The sequence below is a fragment of the Lycorma delicatula genome, chromosome 5, assembly GCF_047948215.1.
Source record: "Lycorma delicatula isolate Av1 chromosome 5, ASM4794821v1, whole genome shotgun sequence".
NCBI lineage: Eukaryota > Metazoa > Arthropoda > Insecta > Hemiptera > Fulgoridae > Lycorma > Lycorma delicatula.
The window spans coordinates 110,061,543-110,074,854 of NC_134459.1; the positions used below are offsets into that span (position 1 = coordinate 110,061,543).

The 13,312-nt window shown below is 28.3% G+C and overlaps 1 protein-coding gene across 2 annotated transcripts in view; it reads left to right on the forward strand.

Moving 5' to 3' along the window:
* LOC142325296 (uncharacterized) overlaps positions 1-13,312 on the forward strand; it is a 315,502-nt gene that overhangs the window by 40,423 nt on the left and 261,767 nt on the right. The window contains exon 1 of one of the 2 annotated variants that reach the window (XM_075366858.1): positions 8,446-8,503. The exons of the other annotated variant lie outside the window; for it this stretch is intronic. The gene's annotated coding sequence lies outside the window, so the exon portion shown is untranslated. Of the gene's footprint in view, positions 1-8,445; positions 8,504-13,312 lie in introns of those variants that run through there. 2 annotated transcript variants of the gene reach the window in all.

The following is a 13,312-nucleotide window of genomic DNA, read 5'->3' on the forward strand; positions in this document are numbered from 1 at the left end:
AAAAAATACGGTATTACTTTCGGTCACACGGTGGAGTGGGTGTGAAATTGTATTTTTTTAAGTTTTGAGGTATGAGGAGAAAGAAAATTCAATTCAATTAAAATGCAATTTCTATATTTATATGTAGGCGTATGTAAAAAAATTGTAACTCGAAAATCTCCAAAACAACTGGATCAATTTCACTGAAATTTAGGTAAGCTGAAGAACTGTATCTGAAGGTGTACATGTAAAACTTGTTTGAAGATTGGTTGAGTCGTTCTTCAGTTACGCACAATATAATGTCAACACAAACCTAAAGTTGAGGTTTTGTTGACTATGTATTGGTGTATTTTTCACAGTGGGTCACAGTGGTGAGCGAGTCTAAAACTTGATGCTTGTGCCTAGGATGTGTTGGATCTACTCCTCAATCGAACGTGTGTAGTGCAATGTACTCTTAATGTGCGTTTCTGACTGAAAAATAGTGAGGGCGTCGAAAACGATAAGTCGATATTCTTGCCCAGAATTGCGCGAGTATTTTGTATTTGATAAATCTTATTCTTCACCCAAACGGGGTTTTCATTTAAAGGTTTCTTTACGTAACGTAAATGCCAGAATTTTACTGAAAAATCGACTTGAAGAAATATGAATATATTTAATACAGATTGAGATTTTTGTTGGCAGTTATACATTATAAATAATACTAATATAAATAATAAATGAAAAATAAGTATGAATAGAAAAAAGTATGCCGACCTCCGTGGCTGAGTAGGTAACGTCTCGGCATTTCGTGTGGAGATCCCAGGTTTGAATCCCGGTCAGGTAAGACAATCCATCCTTTCATATGCTACCAATTTATCTAGCTAATGACCATAGCTGTTGATGTCCGTTCTTTCATAACAAAAAAAAAGTAGAAAAATTGTTAAAAATAATACTTTTTCAATTCTATTAAATTAGTGTAAAAAGGTTTCAAAAACTTATAATGCTTTAAACAAAAGTTGGGATCAAATTAAGAATAATAAGTTGTCGATGTTGGTGTTTATTTGTATTTTGTTTAATTTAGCGCTGCTCTCGAAAATTTATTATTTTTCTTTTTTTTACAATTATTTTTTTAAAGTATTTCATAATTCTTTATTATTTATTTATCAATAAAAAAACTTTTCATTTTTTAGCTTTCCAGGCTTTATTCCCTAGACATACGTATTTATTTTAAAAAAAGAAAGCAAGACACGAAAATACTGAGCGACAGTAATTGTTTTGCGGGTCTCACTCACAAACCCAGGAAAGATAGTAAGCAGTTTTCCTTTAATTACCGTGCGTCGGAGTGGTTCAGAGGGTTAACAATGCGTTAACAGTCTACAATGTATACTTGTCCTACAGTCAACAGTTCACGGCCAGAACTGACCAATTATATTTTAACGCTAATATCCCCTCGACACTGTCTCACTGCATCCATTCTGTTTGTACGTTCCAATTGACAAACGTCTTTGTTAAATTTACAGTTAAATTTATACCCATTACATATAATACAACAATCGCAGTTGCCCACGGTTCAGAATTCCTCTAAAATAAATTATAAACTGATCAGTCTCCCTTATTTCCAATTTATTTTTAGTTTAGGAATGGAATGCAAAGTTGGCAGGAGTTTATTACTCCCTACTTTATCGCAGAACCTGGACAGAGTCCCTTGCTGCTGGATGATTCTAATCGGGCTTGGTTTTTTTTAAAAGGTTTATTTTATATCTCGGATCTAATTTTTCAAGTTTTGTATTATTATTTTAGTGAATTTAAGACGGATTTAATTGCATTCCAATCCGTTGTTGAACCAGCGTTATCGAACCCATTTCATGGGCCGACCGCGGAAGGCTAGGCTTATAAAGCCTGTCCTCCCGACGTAATTCCCCTTCAGACCGTCCACTGAAGTCCTCTCGGTGCTAACTCTTAATAGGCTAGCAGGAATACGCCACAACGGGGCACTAGCTATAAGGAGGGAGCAATGCGTCCCCTTTTCCGGAGGAATCGCAATTGCTGGGTTATTTTGTCTTACTGTAAGTTTTTTTAAAAAGGAGAGGTTGTGTAGAAGCTCTTCATCCGCTTCTGGTATGGCTGCCTTTCAGGACGCTTCTCTGCTGGGCTCTGTTCCGGACTCCAGTCCGTGATGTTGAGACGAGTGGCTGGTCTTCCTTCTTCTTCATCTTCATCTTCTCCCTCTTCTTCTTCCGAAGACCTCTTCGTTCTTCTTTTAGTTTACCTATGTAAAGAAAAAAAAAATTCGCTACACTGTGATGTCAGGTCATAATTACCAATTTCTGAACTAGGCTTACTAAACATTAATTCATAGTTTTTATAACTGGTGAATCCTTAAAGAGTTAGTCTGATATTAATATTCTTTTGATTTCTTACAATTCTTTTCATCAGACTGCAAAGAACCGGATTTTAGGATTAGATAATTTTTTATTGTGCAATCCTCCTGAAATGTAATTTCTGCAATCTATTGTCCACTCATCTATTATATATAGAGTGCATGAGGAGGATACTTTATTTTTAAAGTAATTTATTTACTATAAATAATTAATTTTTTTAAATAAATTTTATATTCAATCTAAATTAATAAAATAATATTAATCTTGTTGATAAGATAATTTTTAAGTTCATTTTAAAAGTAATTAAAGACTATGTAAAATAAAAAAATAATAAAATACATTTTTTGGTTAATTTTTCTTTTTGTTATGATAAAAATGTAAATATTACTCATATTTTTGTTTTCGAATTTTTATTTTAAACTTCTTCAATTGCAGTAATTTAAATATTTATTCAATTCATTTGTATTTTAGGAAATTTAAACGCAGAATTTCATACGTAGGTAATTTTAAATTTTGGATCAAACAATATAGTTTATTTCTGTATAAATTCATTAAAATTTGACTTTCGTTCTCTAGAGATGTAATTGTATTTTTTTTTGTGCTACATTTCAAAAGGAGATAAAAATGTTTTTTGTTGTTCAACAACCCTGTTCTGCAGCTTACTTTGTGTTTGTCGTAAAAAAATATCTAATATCTAATCTATACAGCGGGTTGTATGCTAATCTTTCTACGAAAAAAATTCAAAGAAAGAAAATGCTTAAACGATACCATTTGAAGAAATCTTCATACACCGGTAGGATAGAAAAGATTCTTCGACGAATCTAAATTGACCTCGTTCCTTTACAATAAACAGTATTCCGCCAATCGGAGTAAGAGTTTAACCGGGCTTAATTATGTTTTATATTCTCACACCACAATCGTTGAAATTGTATAAAAATTAAATCTATTTTAATAAAAATATAATGGAATGAAAAAAGCTGGTAAAGTATTGCCTGACTTTCCCGGCTATTAATAATAAAAATTAAAAGAGGCATAAAGCCAAAAAATGATTGTATATTTTTTACAGGTGGGGAAAAATTATAAGAAAAATCTTTCTAAAAATATTCATATATAGGTTAAGCTAACGAAATTTGTTGAAGAAAGTGTTCTGTAATTCTAACATCCCCTTCAATAAAGTGTAAAATTAGAAAAAGAAAATTTATAAAAGAAGTTTTGTACTTTAGATCCGGGGAATATCATTTTAAAAAAAAGTTAGACACTTCTTGATAGCTTCATTATATCAAGTATAAACTTTTTGAAAAATATTTAAACCAAAGGGAGATAGAGAAAAAGAACAAAACAAAACAGATATTTCAATCTTAATAGGTGGAGATTGTTTTTCTGAATTTTTTTTTATATATATATATATATATATATATATATATATATAACGGTTAATGTTTACAATCGCCTCGAATGTTTGAGGATTTAATTAATATGTAATAATAATTTATTAAATATACCGGTCATTTTACATATCCTCCATATTAATATATGGTTTACATATTAAAATAACTCTACTAGAAGCAGTAATTATTTAATTTATTATATAAATAATCAAAACATTTTTATTAATTAGTCGATGTTAGCGAGCGAAGCGAGCGTAGGTTATGTTTGATAAGATTATGATGATTCTGTGTACTGACGAATAGTACGTATATCAACATAACCCACGCTCTCTAAGCTTGACTAATTAAGTTATATTTAATAAATTACTAAATATTTATTAAATTCTCCAACATTGGAGGAAGTTGTTATACGTATTAACCGGTAATTATGCATAATCACCGGATTAATCAAATTTTCCGTAACGTATGCATTGTAGGTAACATAATTGCTTTAATAAAATTTTCTCTTAAATATATTTGAAGAAAATCAAAATTTGTTTTTTCAAGATATCTTCATAACCTTGGGGATAATTTGAAGGGCCCAATTTGAAGAAAATCGGTTAGGTCAGTTCTGAGATATAAGGCCAGAGGTAGTACGACACACATAACGTATATGGTATCATAACCTATGTGGTCCATAATATGGTTTTGATTTAGACGAACCAGTTGAACCCTAAAACGTTAAGATTTGCAAAAAAACGATACCCCATTTTTGACATGATCAATATTCTTTCCCGTTAGATATAGCTGTTCGATCATGGGAATCTTATGCTTATTTAATGTATCTAATTGGTTTTTTATACTTAAATTGCTTCTTATTCTTAAACTTTATTCTTTATCTTGAGAACATTTTATCCAGTTGTAAAAATGTTTCTTTGAGTCAAATTTATACACTTAACAATTTAAAAAAGTATGTAATATTCATAACGTTCAAAATTTTTAGATTTTGGGCTTTTTTTGACACTTTGACACTTTTGATTCAGTCGATTGCAATCAAAAGTGAAATCAATGGGAATTAGATGTTACAACAGTCCTAAATCCAAAATTTCAACATCCTACGGCTAATCGTTTTTGAGTTATGCGAGATACATTCGTACAGACGTCTTGCCGAAACTAGTCAAAATGGATTCAGAGGGATGGTCAAAATGGATATTTCGTTGAAATCTGAAAACTGAAATTTTTCGCGATCACAATACTTTCTTTATTTCGTACAAGGAAGTAAAAACATTAAACGTTATCTTCTCTTTACAGTATTTAGTGAAAAGTAATAAAAAATATAACTTTAATAGTGGTTTTTTTTATGAACCTTTAAGACAGAAAGCAATAGTGAAACTTGGTACATCACAATTCTTATATAACAGCATAGTATAAATTTAATGCACAACTGTGTTTTAAAAATGATGTTTTACAACTTGATACACAGTAAAGTTTGAAGAGAAGATGATATTTAACAATTGGTATAATGTAATTATGTGTGGACTGCGTAACTATTCTTTGATTTTTTCTATTGATATAATAATTAATTGGAGAAATGGCATTCGTCTGAATAATTTTGATAGTCTGTTAACTTTAAAGTTATTGTTTGATTAGTGACTGAATTAAGAAAAATAAAAACAAGTTGTAAAATTAAATTAAAATTAAAGTCCAAAATTTTGTAAAACATAGTCATTTCTTTCACTAACATGTTTATTGAAAGGAAATATAAGGAAGAACACGAGATATCGTTTGTAATAATAAAACTGTCGCAGTAAGTGCGTCATAAGGGCTGATTTCCGGTTTTAGTTAATCTTGAAAACTTATCCAAAATCCCAGATTTTTTCCTGTAATTCCGGTCTTTCTGTCAAGGTTCATCAAAATCTGTTGCGTCCGGTAAAGCGGACGAAAAAATTTTATATATACATAAGTGTATAAACATTGCAGAATTGTATTCAGGAGACTACAAAACGTAAAAAGGTTGGTCCCCCCTCCCACTTATAAAATCTGACCGGGCGCAGTAGCGATTTCTACAAATTCTTTGGAAATCCGCCAAATAATATTTATTGTATTATTATGTATTGAGTTTCTCGGTTAGGATATCAAAACTTAATCAAACAAATATTTCTAGTGGCATATAATTAAACATTTAATTTGGTATATAATTATCATTTACTTAAATACAACACAATATAAATAAAAAGGTATCTTGGGTGCTTCACCAGTGCTATGTAGGCTTTGTATAGAATAAGCATCAAAACAGTCTTATCACTTAAAATTATTTATTCTTAAGAAAATAAAATGAAATGTAAAAAGAATTGCACCCAGTAGAACGAAAAATAAAAATCAGGAAATGTATCCAAAAAAAACGTTGTTTGGCTGTAACTCCGCTTACTGTGAACCGATTGGCTTGATAATCAATAAGGCTCTTTCTCCAATAGGTTTACGTTACCTCGCCAAGTGTCGTCAAAATCGGTTAAGGTTTGCGTGTAGTATAGCGGGCGAAAAAATCTTATACATACAAATATATGTATAACAGGATCGGGCGCATTAGTAATTTCCAAATTCATTGGAAATCCGCTAAAAAATGTACCGGAATCTGTAGAAATACAAATTGAAAGAGGTCCTGTAAAAAAAAATGTTTCCTCTAGTCATCTATAATAAATAAACGCTAATTAATCTCATACGTAATGGTTCCTAGCTCTTGCCTTGAGGTAAATATAAAATTGCATAAAAAGTTAGGTTCGAGTTGTTAAAAAAAACTGCAAATAAATATTTTTCCCTCTAACTTTATCAGTAGTCTTTCTGTTTTCAAATTTGATATAATCAAATAAGAAAACAAATAATTTTACAACTATTATTTCCTTAAATAGAGGCTAGATATATTTCGGTTCAATTAGTAGTCAACTCTAAATTACTCCATAAGTTATATAATTTCTTAATACTTGATTATATACGTATGTAAATTGAACACAATAATTTTCTAATTTGTATGAGTATTATAATTGTTATTGTTCTTTTATCATTATATTCATAACTATTAAAGATAATAATAACTTTAATTGAATAGGCCTTGTTTTCTTATGTTAATAAAGTTCTTATTAAGATGACTTGTTGTAAAACATATTTATTTTTACAGCTTGTACATTTTTTATCTATAACGGTTATAATACCACTTAAAAAAGCTAGCAAAATGAAGATAAAAAAATAAACTCCTCCGTACAACACTTCAATGAAATTTGATTATTAAATATTTATTAATGTGGATTTTCAGAAGCCACTTTTAAGATACAAAAGGTTGCCGTGAAGAGGAATTATTCTCTTCTAGTAATCCTTCTTAATTAAAGAAAAGGAATACGATTAATTTGAATAATTACTTGTAATTTAATTTAGTAAAATAGTCTTTTAACAAGGAGGTAATTAATGACACAATGAAACTTCTGATAAATGACTGTTTAGCCTGTAATTTAAGAATTCGAAAATCCGATTGGCAGGTAGGGGTGATTTTTAATAAGAGTTAGAGTCAAAAATGGATTTTTGTAAACAATTCAAAACTATAAATCCTTTTTTGAGCGACTCTTTATGATGCAAATTGACAGAATTATAACACTTTGAATATTACCCCTTTTTAACCATTTAAAATTCATATTTTCGCGCCGATTTTTCGCAGATAAATTTTAACAAAGCGGATTAAAAATTATTTAAAATAAATTTTTTTTATCAACTTTGTTCAAAAAAGTCATGTTTTTATAGTCAAAAAACGTTTTTTTCAAGAATTGAAAGCCCTGTAACTTTTTAATGTAAAAATTAGTAAAACTATAAATTTATTATTTAAACAAAAAGAATTATTCATTAAATAAAATTCGGAAATTTTGTTCGAAGATTTGAGGATTAAGTAGACATGAACTTTTCATTAAACCTAAAGATAAGTATTGACAAAGAAGTATTATTAATTAAAATTCAACAACTTTGAGTATTACTGTTCTCATTAACTGCTACAATAAAAGTTATGAATAAAAATTCATAAAGTTCGAGATAAGGTTGTTTTCTAATAAAATATCTTTTTCCGAAAAGAAATAACTTAAGATTCGATGATGTTATTTTAACGAAACCAAATAAAAATTGAGTAAGAACAACACAGACATGTATGATATAAAACTCGGAAAGAAGCTCAAAATGTTATAAAGAAGGTAGAACGAACTAATGAAACATTATAAAAGGTGGATAATTAGAAATTAAACAGAACCATTGAAATTGGAGAGATTAAACTATATCAGTATTATGTTATTTATGTTCTGAAATACAAAGTATGGCTGAGATAAAGTTATTTTAGCACTCCCTCGTAGGAAATAAAATAAAAACACGCACACACATATATACATACATACATATATATATATATATATATATGTACATATACATAATACATATATATATATATATATATATATATATATATATATATATATGTATTACATTTTAAATAACGATTGCTGTAAAAGAAACTAAACAGTGAATGAATGAGTATAATCGATTGTCAATAGGACTGGAAGTTGTCGATATCGTTTTGTTTTAAATTTCAGAGGAATTTAATTTTAGTGTGGGAAGAGCAAGTATTTATTGTATTAACTTAAATATACTCGTACACTGTGTACCATCGCCCACATGACGTTACTATAACCTTACACTAGTTTCGGTGCGCGCATACATTTTGATGCAGAGATTGCAGATGAATCGTTGAGAGACTGCCCGATTTGTTAAAAGGTATTGCTAATAAATTTATATATTATTTTTCATTAAATTAATTCTTTTATTTGGTTATCGTGATTATTTAACGTTTTTATTAATTTGATAATGTTTTTTATTAATTTCTGAGTAGCTAATTGCATGCTTATTAATTTCTTTAAAAAATTGTTTTACTTTAAAAAAAAACTGGCAAAGTATATCGCATGACTTTCCCGTTTATTAAAATAAAATAAAAAATTAGAACCAAAACAGAATATGTATTTTTTAGAGGTGGGGAATAAATTTTAAGAAACATTTTCCTAAAACTATTCGCATATAGATTAAGATTAATAAATTTTCTTAAGTATAATTTTCTCGAAATTTTAATAACACCCCGCCTTCAAAAAAAGCTAAAATAAGAAAAACAAAATTTTCAAAAATGTTTTCTGCATTTTAGGTCAGGATCTATATTTTATTAAAAAAAAGTATAAACATTTCTTTATAGCTATATATACGAAATATAAACTTCAAGAAAAATTATGAAAAATATTTAAATCGAAGGGACGTAGATGAAAAGACAAAAAATATATACTTAAATTTTAAGGGTGGAGAGGTTGATTTAACAAAAAGAGAATTTTTGGTTTTTTATATATGCTTGTAGATAACAAATTTAATGAAGTTTAAAAAATTTTATAAAAATGTAATAAGTTTTCTCTAAAATGCTTCTGAAGAAAAGCGAAATTGGTTTATGCACGACTTCCCCCACCCCATAAACGAATTTTATTAATTATAATTATAAACAAAGAATAATATGATTAGCGCCGTATACTCGTATACATAGATATATTTGAGCCAAATTTGAAGAAAATCTATTTCGTCAATCCTGATATACAAGACCAAGAGCAGTGCGAAAAATACACATACACATATGTACATACACAAATACGTACATACAAAAGCACATATATATTTTTACTTCTTTTTACGAAATAAAGAAAGTATTGTGATCGCGAAAAAATTTCCATTTCCAGATTTCAACGGAAACATCCATTTTGACCACCCATTTTGGCTAGTTTCGGTGTGATGTCTGTAAGTACGTATGTATCGCGCATAAGTCAAAAACGTTTAGCCGTAGGATGTTGAAATTTTGGATTTAGGACTGTTGTAAAATCTAGTTAGCACCTTCCCTTTTGATTGCAATCGACTCGATCAAAGGTGTCCAAAAAAGCCAAAATCAAAAATATTTGGATTTTGGGCTTTTTCTTAATTGCAATAATAAGCCCCATTGAGAGCTTTTCAACGATATATCATAAGTAATACTTATTTTCATTGGTTCTAGGGTTAGAACCAAACCAAATTTTTATTAATGAAATATTTGGATGTTAAAGGGGAAGGCACATCGGTTTGAATCAGACTTCATCTGATTTTTTTTATTTAACTTTTTTTTAATTTAAATATATTGACTTATTAATAAAATTCTCATTGTAAAAAAGCTACTCATTGTAAAAAACATTACAGTAAATAATAATTCAATAATAATAATAAAAAAAATGAATAAATATCAGAATTTATGAATGAAATAAATTTTATGTACTTTCATGTTAAAAATATGTGTATATGTAATTTAATAGGCGTACAAGGAAGTTATGTGGTGTCTACATTAGATTTTTTTGGTCTAGATGAACAAGGCCAACTTGTTATACGTATACCTAAAAAACCCAATACTCCATTTCTACATGAACAACATACTTCCCCTTTAATATATTTTATTATATCTATACTCGACGAGAAAATAAAACAATAATTCGTAAAATCCACAAAAATTAAATCTATAATTTTTGTTTGTAGAAAGAGGATTGAATGAAAACATGTTCAATTCCATAACAAACAAAGGATAAAAAAAAAGTAAATCACTGATTTTCAGATTTATTTAATTATCAGATTTGTATAACCACGAATTCATCTAATTTAAATTCAATGTGGAAAGATATATATATATATTTATTTAATCATTTATACTTTTAAATAAATTATATGGATATCTAAAAAATAGTCCATTGTTTAATTGTCCAAGGGTTAAAATCCAATTAAATTTAAAAAACAAAGAAATATCTTTAAAATTAAATAAATTCAATAAAAATATTGAAAATTATAAATACCAATATATTTAACTAAGAAAAAACATCCTTTTATTAACACACTATAATAATAAAATTAAGTAAAAATAAACTAAAGTTTCAAGTTAAAATAATTTAAGAGAAGTAGTATCTTATGCTTTCATTTGGAAATTTCCTGATTCAAATACCAGTCAGTCCTTCAACAGTCAGCACTTTCGCTATCTACAATTTTTTTTTTAAGTAGATATAGAAAGGGTACATCTGTATTTCTCAGAAAGAGTAATGTCGATATGATCAACCAAATAATTGCCAAAATATTCTTTATTTATTCCCAGAAAAATAAAGAATAATGGATGGGAAATAATAAATAATTATATCGATTATTTTGTTACTATTTATTTCTTAAACTTCTAAATAACGTGAAAAAGGAATTTTATCAACTTAGAAAAAAATCAACGAAATGGTTTCAAAGCCTGAAACTAAAGCTAGAGAGAAAAAACCATTGGACAATATACATCACACTTAAAATTCAATTCTTTTAAATAATAATTTTAATTTAATGATCTCATCGAAATGAAAGTATTGTGATGAAACCAGAAAATTCAAAATTTTATTGATAGCCGTTTAGAACTACAATTAAAAAAAATTATTTTACTGCGTATGCATATCTTTGTGCATTCTTTGATGGAATACAGAATTTTTAAATCTACTTTAAAGTTTTAAAATTCTGTTGAAAACACTCAGAGCCTATGTTGACTTCTTAAACTGTAGTACTATAATATATTATAAAAAAATCTTTTAAAAAAGTTTAAACATTAAATATCTATTTTAGGCGATTTTTTCGCGTTGTATATAAAATATTTCTTTCCTTAAGTTAATCACTCCTGTATACGGATGATTCACTAAGTAGGAATATCATGAAATAACGCCAGGTTCTATTACCCTACATAAATTTTATTTTAAAGCTAGTATTTCTTTTTTCTTCATATAGAAAAACAGTCATTATATTAACGGTCAATATGTATCACCTTGACGTTGTGCCAACAATTATAGCGGTAGAGAAAAACATAATAGGGCTTCTGTTTCAAGTTTATTGATCTGGCACATCAGTCTGTCTCTGGCGCCAGCTTCAACCCCAATTTCCTAGACGATAAACCGTATTTTTTATCCACGTTTTCGTATAAAACATCTGCTTTTACAAATTCTGAGAGAAGCGATTTCAAAATTATTTTGTGGTCTTTTTAATATTATTTATTTGAAAATAATTAAGTAACTATTAATTAACTAAAGTAAGACGTTAAAATCTGAAATGAAAAGCACAAAATTTAATTTCATTAATAACTTATGATGTTTTTTCATATTTTATTTATTTTTTATTTTTATTATTGAATTATTATTTATCGTAAAACTTTTTACAATCGGTAGTTAATAATCACATTTTGAAAATAAATCAATATATATATAAATTTAAAAAAAGGAGATAAGTAATTCGAACCGATGTGCCATCCCCTGAGATCCAAATATTTCATTAATTAAAGTTTTATTTTGCTATAATTCTGGAACCAATAAAAATAAGTACTACTTATGATATATCATTAAATAACTCTCAATGAGGGCTTATTACTGCAGTTAAGAAAAAGTCCAAAATCCAAAATTTTGGATTATGGGCTTTATTGGACACTTTTGGTTCAGTAGATTGCAATCAAAAGGGGAGGAGCACAACTAGATGTTACAGCAGTCCTAAATCCAAAATTACAACATCCTACGGCTAATTATTTTTGAGTTATGTGAGATACGTACGTACAGTGTCACGCCGAAACTAGTGAAAATGGATTCAGGAATGGTCAGAATGGATATTTCTTGAAAACCGAAATTTTTCGCGATCACAATATTTCCTTCCTTTGCGATCACAATATTTTTTACTTCCTTGTACGAAGTACAAGGAAGTAAAAAATTGGATTTCAGGGTAGTTTTTGTAGATAACTTCGTGCTAGATTTTAGCACAGCTATTATTTTTTACAAAAGGTCCCGAAGTTTAGCCTATGCTGTCAATGTCTGATTTTTATTTTGTATTTCTATTTACAATTATTTTAAACTGAACATTTATAAGAAAAACTGGCAGGAATAAGAATAAACTGGCATTTTGTACGTGCGTGTGTTTTATGCGGGCTTTTTTTGAAAAACGCTATTGAGTAAAATGATATATATAGTTTTCAATTCTCTCATCAGAATTAATTGATATACAAATTGTCAATAATAATTCACATAATAAGTTATAATTCACAAATGATTACATTGATATTATTACTTCCGTGTACGAAGTATAGGAGTACTGTGATCACGAAAAATTTCGGTTTTCAGATTTCAACGGAAATATCCATTTTGACCATCTCTGAACCCATTTTGACTAGTTTCAGCAAGACGTCTGTACGTACGTATTTATTTATCTCGCGTAACTCAAAAACGATTAACCGTAGGATGTTGAAATTTTGTATTTAGGAGACTGTTGTAATATCTAGTTATGCACCTCCCCTTTTGATTGCAAACCATTGAACCAAAAGTCTCAATAAACCTCAAAATAAAAAAAAAAAAAGATTTTGGACTTTTCTTAACTGTAATAATAAGCCCCTCTAATGGCTTTTCAACGATGTTCATAAGTGGTACTTTTTTCATTGGTTCCAGAGTTATAGCTAAATGAAATCTTAATTAATGAAATATTTGGATCTTATAA